At 44.4% G+C, this 26,147-nt stretch overlaps 1 protein-coding gene and 1 pseudogene across 1 annotated transcript in view; one reads left to right on the top strand and one right to left on the bottom strand.

The window, feature by feature from the left end:
* LOC119650180 (histone acetyltransferase KAT7) overlaps positions 1-26,147 on the top strand; it is a 192,875-nt gene that overhangs the window by 125,102 nt on the left and 41,626 nt on the right. The window lies entirely within an intron of this gene.
* Positions 7,918-8,311, bottom strand: LOC119650205 (annotated as a pseudogene).

Raw genomic sequence — 26,147 nt, 5'->3', positions numbered from 1 at the left:
CACAGAATACGATACTCTCGCATTTCTGCGGATTTAGGGATTGTTTCCAGCGGGCGAAGTACCGGTAGAGCTCGTCCAAATAGGAATTCAGGCGGGCTTCGGAAAGCTTATAAATGAGTTCGTATTGCCATCCGGAGTCGAAAGCCCAGGAAACAGGCTATGGTCGGCGCGTTCCGGTTGAGGCCGAGGAGTGAGAACGATGGAGGGGATTTTGTCAGGTCCTACCGATTTTTTTGTTTTTGGAAGCGGCGATGGATTTCCTGAAGGATTCTGGACTGCCAAAGTGGATGGGAAGGATATTATCGCATTGGCTTGGGTCGGCGAGAGCTTGGGAGAAGGAATTTTTCCGTTTACCTCGTTGTCGAAACGTGTTTCACGGAAGTGGAGGGTGTGCCTGGAGGAAAATGTATCGACAGGTGGTAATGGTTCCATTTATATGTTATCGCAAGCATGACTTGATTGCGAATTATATTCAAGTGAAATCCCTTGTAAGTTCACCGAAACTGAAGTGAATTTTTTGTTGAGCATGCTGGGAGTCCTGAATCCGCACCCACAGGAACAGAATAGCCCAGGAGGAGGGATGAAACCATAGTCTAAACAATGACAAGAAATTTCATTACTAAGAAGACTGGTGCGATCAATACGTCCTAAACATGTTTTACTTCCTGGTCAAGTTCAAGACCATCAGTTTGAAAGGTAAAACACTTTCGACAACTCTAATTCGCCATCGGGACCAGGACTGAAATTACTTACTTCACTAGAAGCATTAAAATTATTGTTTCAAGAGCGAGATATATCTTAGTTTTGAATTGAGTCCAACTACGCGATTCGAGGAAAGCCCTGACATGCATCTTGTTGCAAGTCAATTGGGATAAACCTTATTCTTGGCCGCATGCTTAGGGCCAATGAACTCAATTTGGCTGCAAAATTTCAACAATATTCTCATTCCTATTTTTGAATTTCGTGCTTGATCCCATCTTAAAGGTATCCAAAGTCTTGCAGCTATCATCCCTGAAGAGGAGTCTGAGAGCTGTTCCGCGGATAGTAAAACAAACGCAATTCGATCCGATTGCAGCAATCTAGTGCAATTTTCTCGCAGTCTCGAATTATGTTGATCAAATTCCTTCCTTGGTCCGAAACTTCATCCAGGGACGAATTATAGAATCCTGATTCAGGAGGCTTTCTTCTTATGGCTTTCTTACTATGTCTGGGTGGAGGTAAGTCTGTTGACGCAACATTAAACTGAGTTCGATATGGGAGTTTTGGTTGAGGGCTAGGATTTTTCCATGCAACTTCAAGCCTCTAATCCTAGACGAGGCGGCAGGAGGGGGTCGTGTTGGTTCAACGACTTGGTTGTAAAACTTTTACTATGCAATTTGTAAAAGAGGATTGATTGGTTGCAGGAGTGTTAAGTTTGTAGTGTATAGTGCCGTCGAGGGAAGTCTCATGAAATTGCATTGTAAAGGAGCTTTTCAAATTAATGAGGACGAAAAATCAATTTGAAAGTTATTTTGTGATGCAATTAGAGGATTATACAATTGGAGTACTTTTGCAATGACCTTGTGCACTCAGTGCAAAAATGGAAGAAATGGTCTTTGTTAGGTGCACCTAGGAATTGCAGTAAATACAGTATCATTCTTAATCGGTGACTGAAGAAGCATATGCACATTTGAATTCTGATTCAGATTTAAGTGGTTTTGAATAATGCGGAGTTAACAGATGTATCTTTGCTTGTAGTGAATGTACAGATTACTCACAATGGGGTTCAAATAGATGCTGAAACTTTAGGCAAACAATCATAAATTTAGGTCTAAAAAAACTTTCCGACAATTTTGAATTCTTATGAATACCGGAAAGGTGAAGCAGCCACTCTCGTTAGTCATTGTATATTCCTGAAAATCAATAATTATCGATAATGATGCAATCAACCCCTAATAATACACCTCAGTCCAAGAGATAATTTACATGGTGCGCTCCAAATGAGAGGCTACCTCATGAATCACACTTCCTGTAATCCAAGTGAAAAATGAGCGCATGACTCAAAAAAAGGAAAGAATATTATGAAAAATAATAAGAAGGGAAAGAAAGAAAGTTCAAGATCCTCAAGCTGCCACTCTAAAATTATCCAATTAGTCATATATGTTTGTATCGAGTGAAATGCATTCGCGTATGTTGTTGTCATAGGAAATATGACGATGACCATTTGCATTCGTAATGCAATTGGAATGGTTGCAAATTACATGGTTGTTTGCTTGTTTGTTGGTCGGTCACCAGGTTGGCGCCAAGAGTTTTGTTGCTATCCTAATTTTATGACTGCATAGAAATATTCCGGAGAAAATTAGTTGGAAAACATGAATGCGAAATGATTAGGCAGGCTTGACGCACGGTCTATGCATTTCTATAAAATTATAATGGCATTGCTCAGTTGCAAATGCACTCGATTATTTGGTGCAGTGTGGAACTTTATCTTTGATTTGCAGTTAGCAATATTATCCAGAGCAAGGGTATTTAATCAGAGGAATAATTGGATAACAACGTTTCAGGAACCACAAGAAATTCTTTAAATTATGCATTATCGAATGAAAGATTCAAGATCGGACTCGGAATCGTTCAGCACCACTTAGGATTAGACTTCAGACTTCATTGAATAGTATAGCCAGCAATGCAGTTGTTTGGCCGTCAGCTATTTCCATGGCCGTTGAATACCGCGGCAGAGACGAACTCGCGATGGCGTTCAGATTTGCGTCTCCGATGTGCCGCCACATCACTCCGCCCTCAGTTGAAACCACGCGGGTTCAGCGAAGCAAACTGTCTGCGCGATCCCGACAATGGGGTAACCAGGCGAATCTGATGCTTTGCGGGCGTTTTTTCGAAGTGGCCACCAGCTCGTCGAAAGCCTTCAGCCAAGGACACCTACGGGCCCTTGTATGATGGTTGCAGTGGCTTACAAGCAGTGTCCACCCGAATGAGGACCTGTGAACCCGTACCGAGGTCCCTGGGTTGTTGACTTCCGTTGTGGCGTGTCGGGGAGGGTTTAGTCAGTCGCAGCTGCGAAACCGCGTCCCTGACCCAGCATTCTAGAGTCGCCTAACCCTGCTCTGATGTCCAGCACAGGGTCGCGGGGAGGCAGATTCTCGCCGTACACCATCTCCGCGGGGCTAGCCGTGAACTTCTCTCGTTGGGCTATACGGAGGCTGACGAGGAAGAAAGACAAGGACCGCGACCACGACGGATTGTCGCTTTCCTAACTCCGCGAAAAGAGTAGATTCGAATTAATTGCATTCCCTGGTCCGTGATAATAATGGCTGGAACACCAGAGCGCGGAATCCACTCTCGACAGAGGGCCTAGGTACATGATTGTACCATAATGTCAGGCCAACGCGTAAACTTGTCGATGATTGTGAGGCAATACTTGAATCCGTGCGAGGGTCGATGATGTCGCGATGGATGGTGTGGAAGCGCTTGGTTGACCGAGGGAATACACCTACTTCCTTTCGAACGTATATGTTGATTTTGCACTTCTGTAACGCGATGCACTGCCTGACCCAAGGGTTTACGTCCTTGTTCATGGACGGCCAGAAGTATTTATTAGTGACTAACCGGTTCATCGTCCTGATGCTGAGATGCGCAAGATCATTTATTGCTCTAAATACTTCCCTGCGAAAATCGGCCCGAATTAATGGCCTTGATCTGAGGTCTCGCAGGTTAAATAAGAATTAGAGCCGAAAATAGGAAACTCCTTTAATTTGTATTTGGAGCTAGCCTCCATGCTCTGAAACTCTGTGTCATCTTTTTGTGTCTCGGCGACTGCCGTATAATCGACCGCGGCGAGGACTGTGACCTTCGAGATTCGAGACAAAGTGTTTGCAAAAACATTGACTTATTTCAAATAATAAAAAAACTTGTTTTTCCCTTAAACTAATAAAAATAAACACTAGTTAATAGGAAAAACAAGCTTTTATTATTTTAAGTAGTTTAATCGCTAGAAATACCGCGGAATGACACTCAGATAAACATTGTCTTTTCCAGAAACGTGTTGGATATTAGAAGCAAACTGGCTGATATAACTAAGTGCCGAAATTGGCGAGGGGACGCTTTGTCGGGCTTTTGTCTAAACGCGAAAGTAAAGGGTTTGTGATTCGTGAACACGGTGAACGGTCTGCCCTCAAGGGAGAAACGGAAGTATTTTATAGCAAGGAATGCGGCGAGTAGCTTACTATTGTAGGCGCTGCCGTTGCGTTGGGATGGGTTGAGCTGTTTTGAAAAGATGCTCAGATTTGACTCACCCGGCGGCCCTTACCGCTGTATCTCAGGCATCGACGAACACAGCTAGGGGTGCGTCCGGCTGAGGAAATGCCAGCAGTGTTGGATCAACAAGCTGTTGTTCGACCAACTCAAACACAGCAGACCGCGCAACCTCGCGGATGTCTTTAGTTTTGGGCCCAGAAAAGTAGACGTTCAGGAACGCTTGGTAATAAGTGGCCTTGGGCAAGAAACAACGATAACATTCCCAAGAATCTTCACAGATCCTTTACCGTGGTTGGTAGAGGAAAGCTCTTTATCGCCTCAACCTTGTTTGCGTCAGGTTGGATACCGTCAAGGGTTATCAGGAAATTTCCCATAATTTTTCAACATTTAGGACAAGTCCGGTCTCAAGGAGAAAAATGCACTCGAGATGTTCCAAGTGCTCAGATTCTGAAGAGGAAGCAACCAAAACATATCCGTGTAGATGAAACAAAAGTTTCGTAAGAAAGAGTGGATAAACCTCTAAAAAGTCTGCCCAGCGTTACGCAAGCCGAAAGTCATCCTAGTGAACTTAAAGAGTCCGAAAGGTGTGCAGATACCCGGTTTTGGAATGTCTTCGGGAGTGACAGGGACAGTGGTGGTTCGCATTGGCTAGATCCAAAGTCGTAAAAACACACAGTTCGTAAGCGATTGCGTAAAATCATGAATGGTATATCGGTCTGGAGCTGTCTGAGAATTCAGACGACTATAATTTCCACATGGCCGCCATTCGTCGTTTGGGTTAGGAGCCAAATGAAATGGAAAGGTCCAACGGCTATTGGATGGTCTGCAGATACCCTGCTTCATCAAGTCTTCAAACTCATTCTTCGCAACAGCAAGGTTCTGGGGTGAAAGTGGACGCACTTTTGAGAAGATGGGAGAGGCGGTAGTGTTGATGTGGTGCGGCACATCGTGGTTAACTGGTTTGGAGAAACTACTTTCCGTGTTAATGTTGCAGTACTTTCTGAGGAGGGCGCGAATGCGGTGGTCGGCAACATCCTAGAAAATTATGGAAAGGGTGTCATCTTGGCAGGTAGATATTTTCCCTGACGTCTGTAATGAGGTTGCGGGGTCTATCAAACCATTGTTCTGCAAGTCCACCGGCAGCCCATAGTGACACTGGCCATAGGCGGCGCCTAATTCGCCACGAAAATGTTCGGCGCAGTCCGCGACTCACGTCCACCTGCTTATGGCCATAGAACCGATGGGAGAAGAGTTCGCGGCCGGCAGTTGTAGATTTTTCGGAATTAGGGTGTTCGGACCGGGTACAGGGAGAATCGACACCGCGCCCGTGACAACCAGGGGTCGTAAGGAGACGTGGTATCGTCGAGGCATCCAGCGAGCCTAGTTTTTTGTTCGCTAAACGTGCATTCGGTGGTACATTTAGTCGCTTGAGCTCCGTATTTCCAATGGTGTCAACAAATCGTTGAGGGCGATGAGAGTCCCCGTGTGCGACTACCCGAATGCCCTTTTCGGGAAGCAGACCCCCACCGTGGTTGCGATCGAGATCTACCTCCCGAACGTAAAGTACCAACCGTCACGACTAGCTTTATGACCGTGTCGGTTAGTGTCGTCAAAAATGGGCTTAAGTTCCTCCGCTTTGCGAGTTGTGTCTCGGGAGACTTAAGCGACCACGGAGTACACGTATATCTCCTGTGCGGAAAACGGCTTTGTCCCAAGAATTTATGTCCGCCGACGCAACAATCGATCAGAGATTGGAGGGAGCCAATGTAAAAAAAACTGAGTAACTCCCGCCGAATATAAGGAAATAATAATGATAAAATGTAAAAAAAGTAAATGAAAATAAAAATAAAAATAAAAAAGTGAAATTGCCTGCAGTTGAAATTCCAGGGAAGAGAAGTGTGCCTTGATCGCTGCTTAGCTGTCGGTGAGAATAGCAATGTTCTGCCCCCTGCAGTTCATTTGGAGATTAAAGGAGGCACATCTGTCTGTGGCGTATATTTCCGCCTGGAATATGTTACTGTACCTACCCATTGGCTGCAAGTACATTTTCCTTGGACCAAGAACACCGGCACCTGCTCTCTCTGTGAGGGATCCATCAGTGTACCAAGCCATCAGTTGCTGGCCGTATGCCCCAGCCACGCTCTCCTAGTTTACCTTGTTACTCCAAAGTATTTCCAACTTCTTATTAAAGTGAAACCTCATCATGTTATCCCTTGGTATCAGTAATTCGGGATACTGCCTTGAAGGAATATTAATCTTCCTTCGGTTTAAGCAGCTCTCCACCTCACTGATACTTCCGACCATCCTTCCTTGCCTGCATCTGTATATGCAGATAGAGAGGGGTTAATCCCAGAAGGACCATTAGGGATGCCGTTGGGCATGTCTTCATTGCTTGTGTGTTGAGTTCAGTTCTTTTTGCCCAGATTACCGCCCCATAGTTAATCATTGGCCTTAGTCAAGTAGTGTCTTCGGGCTGCAACCCCATTTCTTCCTACTTGCAGACCACAAATTTTCCCCCGGTACACACAGGGCTCCTGAGCGTGCGCTATGCCAATGTTCTCCTTGGAACTTGCTCTTGCAATTACTGCAGATGCAGCTTTCGCATGATGGAGGTTTATCTGGGCTATCTTAGTACTGGTCATTGGCTCTGTTATTCTTTGTTGCTCTTCTCCATTGTCGGAGCATCGCCCTCCTCCTCCGACATGGTGCTGTCCTGTGCGTCGCTGTCCACCCTGAGCCCTACAAGTCCTAGGTCTAGGTCGTCCAGCTTCTGCTCTCTACTGGGCGACAGATCTACTACGCTATGCTTTTCACTCGGTGTCTCCCCCGAAGTGTCCTTCCCCGGCTTTTCCCTGTGCACATGCACGGGTATGTTGCCAAATCGATAGTTCATATGGTAAATCCGACGTTTGATTGCCTCCAGGAATCGGTCATCTACCCCGATCGTGAAGAGTTTACCCTTGCCCTCCATCTTGATTCTGCGTCTCTCCATAATCGCGTACTTCCCTTCCGAAGAGACGGGGTTTTTCTGGCAAGCCGAATGGACGATTTTTCAAAGGGTGCACCCTTACGAGACAAGCGCCTCTTTTAGTGACCCAAAAAGATAGAAATCGTAAGGGAACAGGACCGGATTGGAGCGAGGACGTTGTAAGGTTCGCAGTCAAAGGAGTTTAATTTTTGTTTCGTTGCGCTGTTTACGTAAGACTATGCGTTGTCATGAAGAATAATCACGCTTCTGGTGGATTTTGTCTTTCTTTTTCGCTGAAATGCCAATTTCACGGCGTCCAGTATTTCGCAGTGATACTTCATAGAGAAAATCGAGAAGAATAACACCTTTCCGATAAAAAAGCAGTTGCCATTAACTTACTGGCCTGTTTATCTGTGTATCTAAGTTTCGACACAGGTGACGATTGTATCCAAAACCGCGGTGACTTTTTTAAATTCTAATCGTGGATACTTCCATAGCTTATGCTGACTTCTCTTAACGATTTGGATATTCGTCGATTTTTCTCTATTACACTGTGAGTCCCCTTGACGTTTTCCGCGATAATACTCGTCCTTGGACGGTGATCGTGGCTCAGATTCTCGATTTTCTCACGCCCTCCAGTGATTTCCTACACTACGCAAATACTCAGGTCTCAGGTGAATTTTAAATTATAGAACTATCGCTTAGGTGTGTTCACCATAGATACAATGGGCCAATTCAATGTCCTTCGGCATAACAGTGACACGTTTAGCGTGAATGGCACATAAGTTGGTGTCTTCGAACAAACTGACGAGGTAAGTTTCGCTGGATTCCTTGAGCCTTGACTGCTGAGCTTTGAAATCGCAAATTAGTCCTGAAATCATGGACAATTTCATGAACTAGCCAATTTGGGGATCAAAAGTCCAGTGCCCTTTTGGTAACGACAGATTTCACGCAGAGTGATAGTTCCAAGGCGGTAACGATATGGCTTTTTAACACCTCCGGTTGCTGGTGCGCTCTTGTGAGCTGCTATGGTGGCCAATTGTTTTCGTGGTTGTGTCGAGTTGATTTACGGGCTGTCTGCTTAGTAGGGGGCATCTTGTCAAACTCAAAAAAACAACGTTCGAAATTTGCTCCACGGAACTCACGGCAGCGTCTGAAGAGTTGCCTATGCCCTGGACGAAACCGTTAGTCCTTGTTTTTTGAAAGGATATGAAAGGGGGGAAGGGTTGTATTACGCACTACATAGTCCGTTTTTTCAAACAGTTTTTTGGCTTTCGAATGCATATTCTGCGATGAATGGAACCCTACCAATTTCTGAGAGGGTGAATACCTGCATACGCAATGTAAGGTCGTCTACTCCTCTTAACATTGGTACTCTGATCAAGTGTACCTGCTGCCTAATATATATTATTCTTTTCCCGAAAACTACAACTTCAAGGACATAATATCTAATCACTATCGGACATAAAATTGCCACCCTTTGAAAGCCAGTGCTATACTTGTACAAATAAGAAACAGGAATGCTTTCAAAAGACGCATTACAGCAAAGTGTTTATAAAGAGCCGACAACTTGTAAATAAAAACATTTCCACCCCTATGCATTCCAACCTTGATAATTTGTTATTTCTATATACAAACAGTCTATATATGACGTCTGACGTGCATCAGGCTCCTCTTTTCAAAGTACGAGACTATACGTATAAACCCACATATATATCTACGCACACGCAAAATTGTGCAACTGAAAAGGTCACGACAGGTCAGAGTCAGGGCGTCGCCCCCAGTACCATACGATATCCGATCGATAAAGTCGTCTCGACGTTTTCCCCCACACACATGGGTTAATCATCCCTTCATGCCGCTAACCGTTCCTAGCATCAGTTGTCGGATTTTAAATGAAAATCGGCTACAGCTTTTCCCCCCGACTACTACGAAGGGTAGTTGAGGGCCTTTACCAAAACAAGAGAAAGGAGAAGAAGAGGGGGAAGTGAGAGAGCTTCTCTCTCTTTTAATCAATGAATGCAAGCTGCTGAGTACGTAATATGGGGCGACTCCAAGTAAATTTCATCCCCTATTTTTCTCTGTGTTCGTATATGCGTGAGAAATCCTAGTGATATTAGAAAAGTTCTGTGGTAGTGAATGTCTGGATGATTGTACGCCTTGATCCTGTAAGAAAGAAGGAGCACAACAAGGTTTGCTGGAATAGGACGAAACGCGGAAATTTGTGATGTGTTACGGGTGGTCGGGGTTGTGATATATACATTTGTATATATAATATTTATAGGACTTGCGTCAATGATGCGAGCAAGCCCGGATTGTTCCATGAATGGGGTAGGTCGATACCGCGTAGGAACGAAGTGGAAGACGATGACTACCAAACTTGGGAGTCTTTTTTTCGGTGCGGTTACAAATTGCAAACTTGCACACCCTTAAGGTATTAGGGTTGTTGGCGTTTTACTACTGTGCAAATTCTCCTTTTATTTATTTTTTGTCGTTTCTTCAGTTTATTATATGATTTTCGAACAATCTCACTCATTCGTTTATTCCCTATTTTTTCGATACAAACGCTTCGACCCCCTTTTATTCCCTGGTGCTTGTTTCACCGTTAAAATATCCTTTTCGCCCCGTGATTTGTTAAAGGAGCAATTTGAAAAGCCGCCAATTTTTATCTATAGATAAATCTGAAATGATATTGCCTGGATTAGGGGACACTAACACTCCTATATAAATTCAAATTTGAACAAAGCTTCGTGTACATAATGCCCATCATGTCCTCATCTCCGCCGTTCCTTTAAATAATGGAATATTTTTGATTTATATGTAAATGGCTGCGATTTCAATTATAATAAGGCTACTCAGGGAAACTATAATGTTCTCGTGGATAATGCAGAGAGTGCAGAGGGCAGAGAGATGCTCGGATTATTGAGACTGACGAGGAGCATATCATTTGCAAAGAATAATTTTTTTCTCTCCACCACTGCCCCTGTAATCTTCATCTGAGATCTTCTGAGTATACGAGGGTAAGTTAGGTACATTCACCTTTAAGGTATGCCCACGATACCTAACCTCCGAACAGCCGGGTCTGATTTTACTTTAGGTTAAGGTTGCAGAATCCGGGAAGTCCTTAAATGATCCTTTCGTGGTGGTCGCTAGAAACCGTCTCCGAACGGGTCAAGATGTGCAGGGCTGGGCTGGGGGTAAGTTCATTCAACTGACGAGAGCAGATCTGGCGGAGGGATAAACCGAATAATGGGCCTACCTAAGCGAAGGTAGAACAGCGTACCTCGAAAGCTGTGTAGCCAAAAGCTTGGTCTCTAGTATGTGAATCCTGAATACCTTGGGCACCTTCAGCTTAAAATAAGGCTGTTACCCCCGTGACCGGGCTAACCAGGGTGATCATTTTTCTCAAGTAATCGTGGGATCAAGACATGGATTCCAATTTAAAAGCAACAGCAAATAAACCGGCAATAAATGACGATTAGATGTTAATGACTGACGCATCATCGGGGTGCGTGTTGCTGTCACATAGCCAGCATCTACGCGGCAGACGGGTTAGCAATTTCTAACTTGTCATCGAATTGGCGAGTACCAGGAGGTCATATATATTCTGAGCAAGATTGTGAAGAATAAGGAGGCTGGTAGTCTCGACGAACAGAATCAGAAATACTTCACTAAATAAATGCGACGAATACACCACATTCAAGTGCAACCGATCTCAAAATGGGTCAGGTACCAAAACGAGAGGAGTACAGCCATTGAGCGACATGGCCAGGAGTTACTTACTTGTTACGCTGACGATAATAATTTCGGCGCCGGAGGGGTACACGATTGTTAAGGCCAAGCTGTCGGGGATGGTCATTGAGCATCTCCTGGACCGCAAGGAGGAACAGAAGTGATGATTCCCCTGCTTTGAGTTCTTGCAGGTAGTGGTCCGTGAGTTCCATGCCATAGTATGCGGGGAGTAATTATCCAGTGATTTCCCTGATTCGTGTGTCCTTAAAATCATCAGGCATTGGAGGGCGTTCAGCTTAAAGTCATCCCCTATGATGAAATTCCGAATAAACCGGTAGCTCGCATTTGAATGCCGAAGAATCATATGGATAAGGACAAACACGGCCAATCCTTGCGTTATCAAAGCCCTTTCCTTCTCATTACGAGGTAATGGTCAAGGAGAAGGTGTTCCAGGTGAACTGCCAATCTTGACAGCTCCGCATAAATAATGGATGCCTGGAGCCACTACAAAAGGCGGACTCAAAAGTGTGGTGACTCTCTCTTTAACTTAATTATAAACACAAACCTTATTGGTGTGTGATAGGAGCACGAGCTTTTCATTTATCAAGTTCGGAGAACTGTGACGGTTTGGAGCAAGTCATTCATATCATCCTAATAACCGACAATGGGACCTTTAGAGCAGAGATATGAGGAGTGTCTGCAGAGATTCTTCTCAGATCACAGTTGGATATTTTTTTAGTCTAAATTTCGCTGCAGAACTCTCCAATCCTTTCAGACAGCCTAGTATGATCGACTGGAAGAGGCTTAGTCAAGTTTTCAAAAGCAAACTCTCCGGTGTGCAAATTAGCAACATTGGCATGACAGAGGAGCTGGAGTCAAAGGTAGGAGATCGAAAAAAGGAATTCAATACCGCCTTCAAAATCTCATGCCCTGCTAAATATAGGAGGAATCTTTCACCACCGTGGTAGAATGAAGATCTGTCCAACCTCAGGTAACTGACCAGGGAGATCTTCAACATCTGCTACAGGCATAAATACTGGCTGCCATACCATGCCAAAGTAGTACAAGTTGGCTATCACGACTGCAGGAAGTGGTCCTGGTTGTGAATCTGTGAGATCCAATAAGATACTGGCCGAGCAACATAAGAATTAATCCTTTCTTAAAAAGTTCCTGGACGGAAACTTCAGATGAAGACCCTGAAGGTGCTAGTTCAGACCCATTTCTCCACCCGTGCCCTAGACGTGTGGGATTATCAAAACGGTAATTATCAAGGATAACGTTGGTTGCGCTATAGACAATTGCCCGGCATATAAATCTCCGGGCCATGATGGCATAAAACCTGTCATATTACAGGAACAGTAAACAGGGGTTGTGCTGTATTTTGTACAAATTTACCGAACCTGCAATTCTTTCGAATACGTGCTCGCATGGTTTTCATACCGGAAGTGGATAGGCGCGTGAGTTCGCGAAGGACTTTCGACGAATCAGCCTCGCTTTTTTGTTCAAGATCTTAGAGCGCATCCTAAGCATCCACTTAAGAACGATTATGGAGAGAACGCGGTTCTTTAAGTTGCAGTATGCCTACCTAAAAGGCAAATCCACAGAAACTGCTCTAAATAAAGCAATTAGTACGGCTGAGCGGTCATAAATCCTACCGAAATGCAATTCATCACCGAGACAAGGACCCCGAATTCCACCTCCCGCGGCTAAATGAGCAAAGATTGGTTCATTCCTCCAGTATAAAGTGTCTCGGTGTGATCCTAAGTCCTAAGTTTAATTTGAGGTTCTACTGTGTGGTGGCTGGCGCTGAGCAAGAAGCTCAATTGAACCAAGCCTAATAGGATTCAAAGTATCCGTGTATAGGCTCTGCTGGGGCTTTATAGTCCTGTCTGGCAGACGCTCTATGTACTCTCGCACCTTCTCTCCTTAGACCTCTACATTAAATACCTTGTAAGGTGCAGTGCTGTCAGACCATAGTAATATTCTGATCCTGGATGAAGTATCTCAGAAACTATGGGCATTATCAACTGCTAGACGCAGGCCGAACTTCAGGAGAAATTTTGTTGTGGACTTTTCAACCAGGGCAGAGTGGAAGACCGGCGACATGTTGCGAAGTTATGACACAGTATTCTTTACCGACGTATTAAAGATGGTTTCTGGGGTCAGCGCGAGGATTTTCAGCAAAGATACAGCATAGCTGAGTAGTATGGTTTCGTTAGTATATTCCTAGCGGAAGCAATGACACTACTGAAAGCCTGTCGATGGCTTGGGCAAGATCCGAGCGTCAAGCATAACATACCAATTTAGACCGGCAGCGAAGCAGCCATTAAGGCTTTGTATGTAGTGGCGACATCCTCTAGGTGGGGACGCGCTGAGTAGTCTGGACAGCATGCTCGAAGTCACCCTATTCTGGGTTCTTGATCATAGGACCACAGAGGGAAATGAGTGAGCTAACGGACTGGCCAAGCGGCGCTCTGCTCTTGGCAGTCTTTAGGTGGGGACAGTCTTCGTCCCGCTCGACACTGTCGGACGAAATCGACTTGCAGGAGGCGGATTTGGCCTATTTGGAACAAAACTCGATCGCAAGAGCGCTTGGCCCAGAGGAGTACAAATTTATACAGCGTTATGCATGGGGGCTGGCCTATAGTAGACGATGCCGTCAGGCTCGCCATATTCTATAATTAGATTTGCCGACCTGCATAGAGGAGGGAGAAATCCTCAGGCACTTCTTTTGCGATTGTCCAGCTCCAGGTAGAGTCAGGTTGCGGATGCTAGGTAAATAATACTTTGGAGACCTCAGAGAGATTTCTGGGTGCATGTAGAAAGAGCTGCTAACCTTCGTGAATGCTACGGTTGTTTCTCAAGACCTGAGACGATTGGACTTTACTATCTTACTCTTCCCTCAGCAGTCACGTTTGAGACTTCAATGGATATGGGTTCCGTAATTTCCTGCAATTTCCGCTACGCAATCAGTTTGGTGCCTTAACCAGGTGCCATTTCAATAATCGAGGTATGGCTCACTAATTATGACTAATTCGTCGTTTTCATGGCGAATAGTTTGCAAGAGAAGGATCTTCACAGTGATTAAAATCTTTACCAATCTCATCTCCAATTAACTTTGAGGGCTTTCTTATAATATGGAAATATGCTACTTCCCAAAATATGTCAATGGTCCGTCCACGTCCTCCTTTTCTTTGCTTCACATACAATTTAAGTCACATCTAACTTGAATTCGCCATAGTTAAGACATAAGCATGGCAAGAGCTAAATTTTTGTTTAGGAATTGAGGGATCTTAAGGGCGCATCTACTTGATGTTGTACGGAACTAAATGTATATAAGATAGCATTTAACATTTATGAACCGGTCACGCTGTTCCTTGGGCAGAGGTGAGGTAGCTTCTGAAGACTTGTCCCTGCACTGGGCGAAATCGTAGCACGTTTCTGGCCTTGGTATACTTGGATAGTAACATCAAGAAGAGGAGTCCGTGGACAAGAAAAAATAGGACGAATTTGTTCTCCTTTTGGTCCGGTGGGACTGCAAGTGGATGTGAACTTAGGATCCCTTAGTCTGTAAACATCAACAAACAAATTGGGTTCAATTGCGCAATGCTTGCTGACTTGATGCTCATCAACCCTGGCAGAGGTGATGTCTGGATGCTACCCCACAAGTTGAGAAATAATCCAGCCTTTTCACTTTCTCTCCGACCACCGATTTAAGTAATACCTGACGCTCCTACCTACTTAAAAACGAAAGGGGCGCCGGGGGTGGTGGCCGATGGTAGGTCAATGGGAGAATCCGTTGAGAACTTCCCGCAACATCGAGCACGTATGCAGAATGGTGTACTTCTGCATGGTTTGAATCAGACTGTGTGAAAGCCCCAGGACATCAAGGGAAGGCGTGAGGGATTTAGGTACAATACCTGTAGTTCACTTTTTTCTCCACGTATTTCTGTTAAATGTTGCTGTTATCGGGGATAGCAACATCAGTAATATACGCGGAGCGACCCGTCTTGTCAACTAACAGTACGTCAGGTTTATTCTGCGCAGTATAGCGATCAGTCAGAACTTGCCGGTCCCAATATATGCTGCAAGCAGAACTATCAAGTACTGCTTGCGGCTCATATCGATAAACCGGACATGTTCCCGTGATCAGTTCATGCTTGTATGCAAGGTTTTGATGGATTACCTTACATACAGCATTATGCCTGGTAATGTATTGCCCCGGTGCCATAACAGTGCAGCCAGAAATGAGATGGTTCAACGTCTCTAACGCCGAGCTACACATTCTGCACTAGATTCCTTCATGATGAGCTTTTTATAAGCTCGGATGGCGACTACGCCGTCCTGAATGGCACACATAAATCCCTCCGTCTCAGCAAAGAGCTTCCCAGCACACAGTCATTTGTTCGACAAATGCAAATCGATAAATGGCTGCCAAAGACCATTCACGTGCTTATCGTGCATTGCTTCGACTTACATTCATCAATCCGCTCTGGGTATGACTTCATCCCACTCAGAGGATTGAAAGATCGCTCCTTCAAATTAAATGGATTCAGCCCCCAGTCTGTCGTACAGGCAGCCGCATGCAAGGGACTCGTCGGCTCTTTGCTGTAAAAATAAGCACATAACGAGTCGACTTGGCGATGATGTTGTGCCGCCACGTCAACCACGTCCCTACCTCCGATGTCACGAGGCAAGTTCATCCGCTCCACGGCAGACTTGGATGATACATTCGGAATTGGGACATAGTTGTCCGTATCCGCCGCTGGATGTTTTCCAGATCGGTCTTCGTCCACGACTATTTTCAGAATGCATAAGGCAGTGAAGCGATAGCGTATACATTCAATGGGTTTATCTTATTCTATTCCGCTTTCAGCACCAGCTTTACACGTCGCAGGAATTCGGACAGCAGAGCATCCTTTAGATCACCAACGCGAGCATGGTTTCCTTGCAGAATTCCTAGGTACTTGTAAAAGTCTGTCTCGGTCATAACTTCGATGTGGAGATCACCAATGCTATGTCCGGCATGCGGCTCGTGATGACTTTTGCGGATGGCTTAGATTCCACACTTGTCTAATCCAAACTCGATCCGAATATCACGGCTGAACATGTTTATTCTTCGCACAGGACTTCTAAGATGGTCGTCAGTACTAGCATGCAGCTTGTTGTCATCTAAGTACATCAAGTGTGTCAGTTCGGCTCTGAGGTATTAGCACCCTCAGATGTACGCACTGATAAGGTGGTATGCCACCCTTCCATGACTGTCGCCAAAAACTTTATTAGTTTCGGATCAATGCGATACAGATGTAGGATATCGATTAGCCAGATATGTGGAACGCTATCAAAAGCCTTGGCATAATCGATGTAGCAACTAAGAGGTTTGTTTTGCCTCTAGGTGCTTGTCCTTTAACTACCGAGTCGATAATGAGTTGTTCTTTGCAACTCGGCAGCCCTTTTGTTCCTCGGACAGAATATTGTTAGTCTCGAGGTGCTCATTGACCCTTCCACTAATAATGGACGCAATGAATTTGTAGAGGGTTGGTAAGCAAATAATCGGTCTTGTGTTTGCGGGGTCCTGAACTGTGTCTTTCTTAGGGATAAGGTAGGTAATCCCCGCAGTAAGGGAGGATGGAAATTCCACTGGCCGACTCATGATCTGCTGATTTCTGCTGTGTGCCAACCGACTGGGTACGCTGGTAAATTCCTATACCAGAAATTTTGCACCCGATCCAGACTTGGGCCCCTTTATGGCTCCTCGAACTTCCTCTTCGCTAACATCCGCAAAATTCATGCCAGGCGTATTGGGATGGCGGGTGTCATCGGCGGTGATCTAGCAAGTCCCAGCTATTTATTGAAAACCATCACTCACTTTCTTATTAAAGAACTTGTTCCAAAGTTCCAAATTTGGATCTCAACTCATCGCTCTATCTACCGTCAACCGGCAGGTTCCGCCAGATCAGATTAATGACTCCAGAAAAGCGGTTTGACAGCATCATCGGTGTTGGCAGTTCTCGTAGAACAGGGTCTGCCAGGGTCCTTTTTCTAAGAACTGCATTTCGCTGGACTCTCTTTGTTTTACTTCTTCGCATAATATGCGCTCTGGTCAACGGTTGGTGTGCACGCATGCTAGTAAATTAATGTTCTCACGGTATGGATCTAGATATCCAACCACGGTATTCATCACCAGCTAAACAAATAAATGCACTTAAAAATAAAATCATCCCATTCATTTCTTTATTGTAGGGGTCTCGTTTAATTACTCCAACTGGCATGTAACCACATGAAATAACACTTAAGTCCGCGAATCTATAGAAATCCCCAGAATGTATTAATTACACTTAACTCAATATTAAAGTGCGAACTGTCACCAATTACATATTTTTTTTTCTTGAAATTGGAGTGGTTTTCTGAAGGTGTTTAAAGTTTTATCGGACATCTTGGGCATTGTTGAGATTCCTCAGATCAAACTTAATTCGATATCAATAAAACGGGGAATTTTCGGAATGATGAAAGAGCAAGATACTACCCAGACCACCAGGTCCTAAAGACTTGGGAGTCGGCAATGGGAATTCCAAATATTAGGTGTAAAATTCAAGCTCATTTCAATTGACGCAAATGCCGGAACGAATCGGGTTTAAAGTAAAGTGAACCTGATCGTGTGAACCGGATTGCGACTTTTTTAATTGGTCAGAGGTTATTATCCATTGGAAACAGTCAATTGTGCGTCATTGATCGCAGGTCGTACGTAATTTTACGAATCATCCTTCTGGATCATAGACACACGTGACTGATTCGAACTGTTGGTATCTAATGTCTTTTTCAACTAAGGGAACATTTTCAGAACAGGTGGTCCATAGCATGAACAATGCGTTAAATTAACGATTTTATGTAAGTTACAGGCTTTTTTCGGACTGAAGCAGATCCACCTCAATCCAGATTTAGTTCATGATTTCGGTTAATTTGATAATTTCAATTTAAAATCCGGAAATGTAGACATCTTTTTTGCAATGATTTGAGCTAATTCGCCTATGTTGGTTATTAACATATCTGCCATTTTACCGGTGGGATATATGTAGTTCCTTTGCTGCTTTTCCCGGAATGGGCCCATTGTAAGTTTCAGCAAAAAGGCAACTTATCTTTCAAGGTCAATGGAGTCGCCTTCCAACATTCGGACCAATCAATTTTGCATTAACTGGAGCTTATACTTGAAATATGGCAGGTCGAATTGGTAAAAGTTTCTAAAGACCCCATCGGCCTGGTTGTTCCCGCAGTAATCACGGACCAAGTCTCTATTGAATACCCAACAACGAGTCGCTTGAGGTTTCCTTGGCAGAGCGAATATTCGGCCTAACAAATCACAAGCACTCCTCCTTTTGCCCCCTTACTCTGCGCTGGAGGACCCATTTGATTGGAGTTGACTCTATATCGGCCCGGAGAAGTTTCAATTGGTGTAAGCACTTATGTGCTTCAAATAATTATGCGTCTCTTCTAAGAAGCTTCGGGGACTATAAAGTAGGTCTTTTACTTCTTAGTCGGACAGAAGCAGGGGACGCAGAGCATCTTGAATTAAACACACACGATTAGTCCGTATTGTCTGTCATGGCATGAACTACGCTTAGTTTTCTTTTCTTTAAATTGAAAGCGGTTGTATCGCTGATCGATTTAACACCAAACAGTGATCGCAATTGTGAACAATGTACTTAAGTGTTACGATAATTGCGCCACTAGATTATCTTTCCACAAAATATAGATAAATAGTGCGTCAACCATGCCCACGCCCCATCATTAACAATTTATTGAAATATTCTATTCGGCACTCTACAGGGTATTCTGGACCTTGCAACTGAGATATTTTAGTTAGCGTTTAACAAGGTGTATCTTTTGAAATTTAAATAAGCGAATTAAACGACTCAGTTATGGCCTTCTACCTTTCTTCATCTCTTCGTTTCCCAATCTCCACAACACCACTCTTGTCTTTCAAGTAAGGTAAGCTTTGGGTCTTTCACTTTTTTTATTTATGACAACGCGTCAACCAGTGTTTCAATTTTGCGATCAGCCACTATGTTCACCTTCGTCTTTTTTATGAATCCCATATCTCTTGACATGCCACCAAAGGGATCAAGGCGATGGAATTCTTCAATACAGTTTACAAATTCATAGAGCTTGTGTTTCGATTTTGTATAATTGTGAAACGACGTTCTCGTTTGATATAATCTCGGCCACTATATTTACTGCGTCTTCCAGTATCAGCCTGTATGGAGTTACCAGATCTTCCATTAGGCACGCCCCTCCGGAAAGCGAAATCTTCGGCGGATATGCGATGGGCATGCACACCTATGCATCTGCAGATGCGGCGTAGGCCGGGTATGTTGAAACAAAACGCCATCCGTGAATAAAAATTGGCTATGGGAAGAATCATCATCATCATTAACGGCGCAACAACCGGTATCCGGTCTAGACCTGCCTTAATAAGGAACTCTAGACATCCCGGTCTTGCGCCGAGGTCTACCCATTTGGTGTCCCTAAAAGTTGTCTGGTGTTCTGGCTCACGTCATCCCTTCATCTCAGGCAGGGTCTGTCTCGTCTTCTTTTTCTTTTTTTGGAAGGATACTAAGTGATAAAACCAAACATAAAGCAGCACAGGAGAAATAAGGTTACGATGCAGGGCCTTAGAAACCGAGTACCGGCGGTTTTTGGAACTGGGCAAGCGGGCTCTCAGCCGTTCATATCCAACGACTCCAGTGCCTCATTAGTGACAACCTTGGTTGCTGGGATATCTAATATTTAAACCGAACGAGAAGGAATAGAATTGGTTTAATCGACGTATCTGTTCAGAAGAAGCTTAATGCTTCGCAGATCTGCACCCATACGGAAACAATTAATTTAAAGTGCTATTCCCAAAGCACCACATCCAAACTTTGACATCACACCACTCGAGCGATGTAAGATCCTTTATTGCACTGAGTAAGAAGATCATGGAGTTCTGCGAATTCTTTAAGGAACACTGGAGCATTTTTTAGAATACAAGGTTGGTGATAAGAGGCATCTCGTTGGTTCACGGCAAAACCCAGGACAAAAAAGGAGTAATGGGGTCGGGCGAAAAAAGTATGGCAGACGACACATGTAACGCCCGCTCAAAATACGGGATAGAAGACACCGGGGAAGAATCTGCGCGAACGGTTAAACATATCAATAGGTTAGTAAGCGCTGAAGAGAAAAAGTGCTCAGCCCCCCAAAAAATGGAGCAGGTGAGGAGGACGGCTGAAATTGTTAGCCAAACTCACGTTGCGGCAATTCTGGAGAAAGGAAGTGAATCTTTCAAGAAGGACATGGGAGTCTGGAGAAAGGTGGCTCCTCAGAAGCGTAATTTAAAATATCTCAGTAGAGTGAAGAGAGAATGACTCGAAAGTCACTAATTTGGAAGATAATGTTAGCCGCATTAGATGGTCTCGTGTTGGAACTCAAGAAATCTAAGGATGTGATCGTGGGCAAATTCTTGAGCCAAATTGGAAAGCCCTTAGGAAGGTGAAACGAAGGTTAGCGTGCCGAGGATCATTGCAGCCTGCAAGGATATAGATGGAATCACCACTGAGGTGGAGGTTTGCTAGGACTTGGAAAAGCAGTTCGACCTTACTGGACTACAAGAGTCAGCAGTGAAAACTCTAACGGAAGCTTACGGTGTAATACATCATCAGTCAGCTAGCGGAGTCATTACTCAAACTGTTGGCAACAGGGGGAGTAAGAATATGCATGGTTGTGTGCCGGCTTAGGGAGTAGCTGGCGGTACTTTAGATGCCTTGGGTTCAGCCGCACACGCGAAAATATGAACTAGTTTGAATGACAAGTCGGATCAATGCAGAAAATGCGGATCGGAAGGCCATACCAGCCAGGACTGTGGAGCTGATCCAATCGTTTACTGTGGAAAGGGAAGGAGGGTGTGGGCCGATGTACGTTGCAGGCAGCACCACGAATACAAATCTCAACGTAAGTCGTAGATGAAATTGGCGCCAACCACTGCCAGGTCGCACAGGATATAGTCTCTCAAATTATCCGTGTGAAGAACATCGATGTGTTTATAACTAGTGAGCCATATTGAAATCACGGTGGTGCAGAATAAGTTGTCAAGGGAATAATCGAGAATAGGATTGGCTCATCAGAGCAGAAGCGAATGGAATTCACATGTATCGCTGCTATGCTTCACCTAACGCTACACTAGTCGAGTATGAGCAGATGCTGACCGGTCTGTTTTAACGGTGGAACTTGTCAGCGAATGTGAGGGGAACTATTGTTGACGTGATACTCACAAATGCCGGAACCTTATATACTTTCGGAGGAAGGTGCCTGGTACCTATAGTAGACCTGATATATTTGAGAGGCGCTTTAGCTAATGGTTGCTTGGCAATCTGGATGGAAATCAGGGGTGAATCGAGCTCGAAGAACAGCTCTCGTAGAATGCCGGGTGGACGGCAAAAGCTTCTGATGGGGACATGCTCTCCGCGGTGCTCAAGCCCGACATATCCCTGGATGGTACGGCTAGAGGAAAGGTCATCCAAGTCACGGAAAGCACGTTAGTGACGATCGAAGGAAAAAACGTAGACAACTGTGGGGCCGCCTAAAAGAGCCCATTCGGAGGAGCTACAAACGGTTGTACTCCCAGGTCGATATATCTACTTAGGTTGTATGTTACAGGATGGTCATGGAAAGGCTGCGAAAAGCACCTAATGTGACCTGCTCGCGCGTTCTGTTTCTTCAAGTGGGCACCAAGATAGCGGAAGGAAAATGGTAGCTTATCACAACGAGAGCGTGGTACCTCTAGTAATCGAGGAGGAGCTGCGGGAAATATGTAGTGGGATCGGCAACAACGAAGTTCCAGGTTTGGCTGGTATCCCAAACGGAGCTTTGAAGTTGGCAGTCAAGAATAGGCCTGAACTTTTCACTAATAATTTCTAAGCGTGCCGAAAAGAAGGAATGTCCCCTGCTCAGTGAAAAAAGCAAAAATTGATGTTGGTTTCCAAAACCATTAAGCCTGGATTCAATGCGGGGGAGGGGATGATGGCGACGATAAGCTGCTACCCATCGTTAAAAGCAACAATGGCCTGTCGGAGTCCCCACTCTACGACGAATGCAATTAGCATGATAGTGAATTTGACAAAAGACACGTTGAGTTCAGAGCTGCTGTGCCGGAATGACTATGACAACTAGGACCGAATTAAAGGGGCGTTAGCGGGCATGGGATTTCCTGGATATTTGGGGAGTCTACCTGTCTGAGACGGGGTGGATGAGAGCCTCAAGCAGCAGGTTGTCAAGGCGGCGGTACCATAAGGCTCAGTGCTGGGTCCCTTGTTGTAGAATGTCATGTATAATTGAATGTTTATTCTCCCTGCTCCAGAAGAGCCTACGATTGTCGACTTCGTGGATGACCTGGCTGTAATTGTTACAGCACAGTACCCAAAGGATATGGAGGTCTATGCAAAAGAGACAGTAATATCGGTAAAGTCCTGGTTAGAAACAGGCCGGCTGACCTTGGTGAATAAAAAGACCGAAATTGTCTTAATAGCGAAGCGAAGACAGAAGAATTCTATAAAAGTGGAAGTTGGTGAACATACGGTTTTCTAAATCAACTATCAAATATCTGCCGGTGATAATTGATGCCAAACTAAGTTTTACGGAACACCGATCCATTCTGCTTTACACCCGATGTATGCGGCCGGGGGCGCTAGGAAACTCCCAGAGGAGGAAACAGGTGAATTCAGTTTACCGGTGGATAGCTTTGAGAGTTTGCATCGCTTTTAGAACCACATTACATAATTGCGGCGAGCATGATTTCATTTGACACTATGGAAAAAGAACTGAGTGACAGAACGCAAGAATGCAGAAAGATCATAGTCGAATGATCGCTGGCAACCCAAATGGGATCAGTATACGAAGGGACCTTGGATGCAGAAGCTCATTCGTTAAGTTAGCGTTAAGGTATGGCTTGAGCGAAATCGCGGGGAGACCAGTTACCATATTACCCAGTTCCTGACAGGACACTGTGGTTGTTGCAGGCAGCATCTGTATCGCTTTGGGTTTGATGATTTCGCTGAATTGCCGTGGATATGGTTGTATATTGGAGGATCCAGGGAATATGATGTTTCACTGGTTCTTCACCTCAAGGTTCGTTGGGTTGGAACATGAGCGCGGAGAATATACACGCGGTGATGCTGAGATCGAAGGGTAACTAGTTTACAGTTTCCTTCGCAATCCCAAAAATGCGGAAGTAGTTGCTAAAGAGAGAGGAAAGGAAAATAGAAAGGAGGAATCACGAGTGCCTAAAAGCAAATGCACTTCATGAAGTAATAGTGCTCTCGCGGGGCTGGAGCTAGATAGATCGAGGCTGGTCTTTGGCGGGTGCAAGTCTTGCACGCGCCAGTTCTAACTCCGATGGTCACGCAGCTGAGCTGGATTGGGCGTGTTGTTTTAAGATTTTTCAAAAAATATGTCAGAGATACAGGTCTCTGAGGTCGTCGCGTTAGCATGACGTTACTATCAATACTCTGCGAATCGGCCTTGTCATTGTTTCTTTTCAAAAATGTCCGTTGTTCAATGTCGAGTTAACTTTAGTTCAAATTTCAAATTATGAAATTATGTGCGATAGTGGAGCAGTTCCTCTTCTGCTTTTTCATTTGTCGCTAGAAGTTATATTCGAATATTAAAATTTAATTGTTTGCTACCCCAAGACATGTTATTGAAGGATTTGATGGTATTTGACATTTTTCCATTTTGGCTTTGAGGGCACCCTTCTTCTTTTGTGTGGTGATAACCCTACCTCCATTTGGTGGCCTCCCACTTCCAAACCATGGGATACAGGGAAACAAATTGAACATCTGTATCTTCTACCGTTGCGAGTGTTGTCAATGTCTAATCTGATTATTTTATATTTAACTATAATAATTACTAAGGATAAATTCAAGGAGCCACTCACCTCTTCGAATGGTGCCACTGTTTCTCCAGATTTCTTGATAGGCGGTGGCGGCGCAGTGGTAGCGCCTTCCTCTTGCAGAAATTCACTAGACAACAACTAACTCCGGTGGAATCTGGATGTCGTCTTCTTTAAAGCTTCAAGCACATGTGACAATTCTACTCCCTGCTAGCCTGGCAAGTTAGAGACTCTGGTCTTAAGTCATTCCGTGTACTTCGTCTTACAGTCCACCAGTGTAAGACCTGCTTGAAAGTGTTTGCTGGTGAACACGAGCTCCGCATTCCATCCGTCTGATATAGCGACGTTAGACGTACTTTTGTGGGTTCCTGCTTTCTGAACAAGGATCTTTGTTGGCTGTGATCTTCGCTGTTTCCTAGTGCTAAGCTTGATTTCTCTGGTTGATTTCCCAACTTCTCCTTTCTTGGGTCTAGTCACCTGGTTCTCGGTATGCGAAGATGTGCCTTCATTTGATGGGCTAGTTTATGTACGGTATGGGGTCACGTTTGTTTGTTGTTAGTTTTTTTCTGATTTTCTAATAAATATACTCATTTGATACTCACGAGTACGGACGATAGGTAGATCGCTGTGCGATGACCCGCCGAATCACGCTAAGGTGAAGCTCACTCACTGAGGCAACCAGGTATCCTTTTTTGGCCAAAAATTCAATATTTCAAAAGAAAATTGTTGGTTCCCAAAATACAATAACTGCAAACCAAAAAATCCGCCTAGCTAAAGAGGAAGTAAGTGTTCTCTTTCTCCAAATTATTATCATGTCGGTATTAAAATTAACAGTTGTCTCTTCTTCTTCTTTTTCTTCAGCCTTTGTCCGGTTCACAAGCGGAGTCGGCTAGTCGTGAGCGGCTTCGCCATTTGGCTCTATCGAATGCCTGATCTGGGTGCAATCTCGAGGCTTTCAAATCCCCATCCAGCGTATCAAGCCACCGTTGTTTAGGTCTGCCTTTTGGTCGTTTACCATCGACTTCGATGTTCAGACCAATCTTGGCAAGTGAATCCTCGTTTGCACGAATTGCGTGACCATATCATCGAAGATGCCTCTCTCGCAACTTTTCCACGATCGGTGCAACTCCCTAACGATCGCGGATATCCTCATTTCGGATGTGATCTAAACGTGTGACACCACTATTCCAACGTAGCATCTTTGTCTCCATTACCGCAAGACGCCGTTCATTGTCTTTTATGGTTGGCCAACACTCAGAACCATAGAGAGCGACTGGACGGATGACATTGCGGAAAATTTTAGATTTGAGACGTTCGTTGATACGTCGATCACAAAGAGCACCAGTTGTGGAACGCCACTTCATCCAGGTTGCGTTAATGCGTGAAGCAATTTCATAACACAGTTCTCCATTGGCTGATAGCGTTGACCCGAGGTATTTAAATCGCTCAGTTCTAGGCAGATCACTGCCGCTGACAGTGGTTGTGCCTGTTTCATGGGGATCGGTCGTTAAAAATCCAGTTTTGTTTAAATTCAATCTGAGACCGTGTTGCATGAAGCGATCATTCCATTTTTGAATACGTTGCTCGAGATAACTTTTGCAATTGCTAGGAAAACATCATCTGCATAAAGCAGTGTGTAGGGCGCTGGACGTTGGATATCCCGTGTGACGGTGTCCATAACAAGAACAAAGAGGAGTAGTGAGAGGGCGCTTCCTTGATGAACACCAACAGAGACACGAAGCGGTTTTGATACACCCGCCATACTTCGAACTTTACTTTTCGACTCATAAGATAGCAACTAGGGTTTGCGTAGATGGTATCCTGTAATCTCTTGGATTTAGAAATGTAGATCGCTCTTTTGTATGCTAGTTTTATATATATAATAAAGCCCCCATATTTCTTTATCGCAAGTTGCCCATAGCCTTTCACAGGCAGGTGTGGCATCTTATTTTTGGAACGATTTAGAGAGGGTAAGGAGCAATTCTAATCGGGACATATTTCTTTTGTCTTTTTGCTTCGTGGCTATCAAATAAAGGCTGCTTCCTGCAAATTATTTTACCTATGCTCAGGATATCAATGAAACGGCATTGGACTGTTCTCTGTCCTACCAGTTGATATTGTTTCGACATTTGCTAAGAATCGTTTGCTTTTATATTTCCTCCTTTGTTAGTTTTCGATTTCATCTAACAACGACAGATAAGTTTATTGTGTTTTTCTTTATTCGCACCGCAACATTATTTGATTTTCGCGGCATTTCATGGGCTTCTGCATTCTTCTGCT

Source organism: Hermetia illucens, chromosome 1, assembly GCF_905115235.1.
Source record: "Hermetia illucens chromosome 1, iHerIll2.2.curated.20191125, whole genome shotgun sequence".
NCBI classification, from domain to species: domain Eukaryota; kingdom Metazoa; phylum Arthropoda; class Insecta; order Diptera; family Stratiomyidae; genus Hermetia; species Hermetia illucens.
Note: the sequence above shows the minus strand (reverse complement) of the source record. Positions and strands in the feature narration are given on the sequence as shown.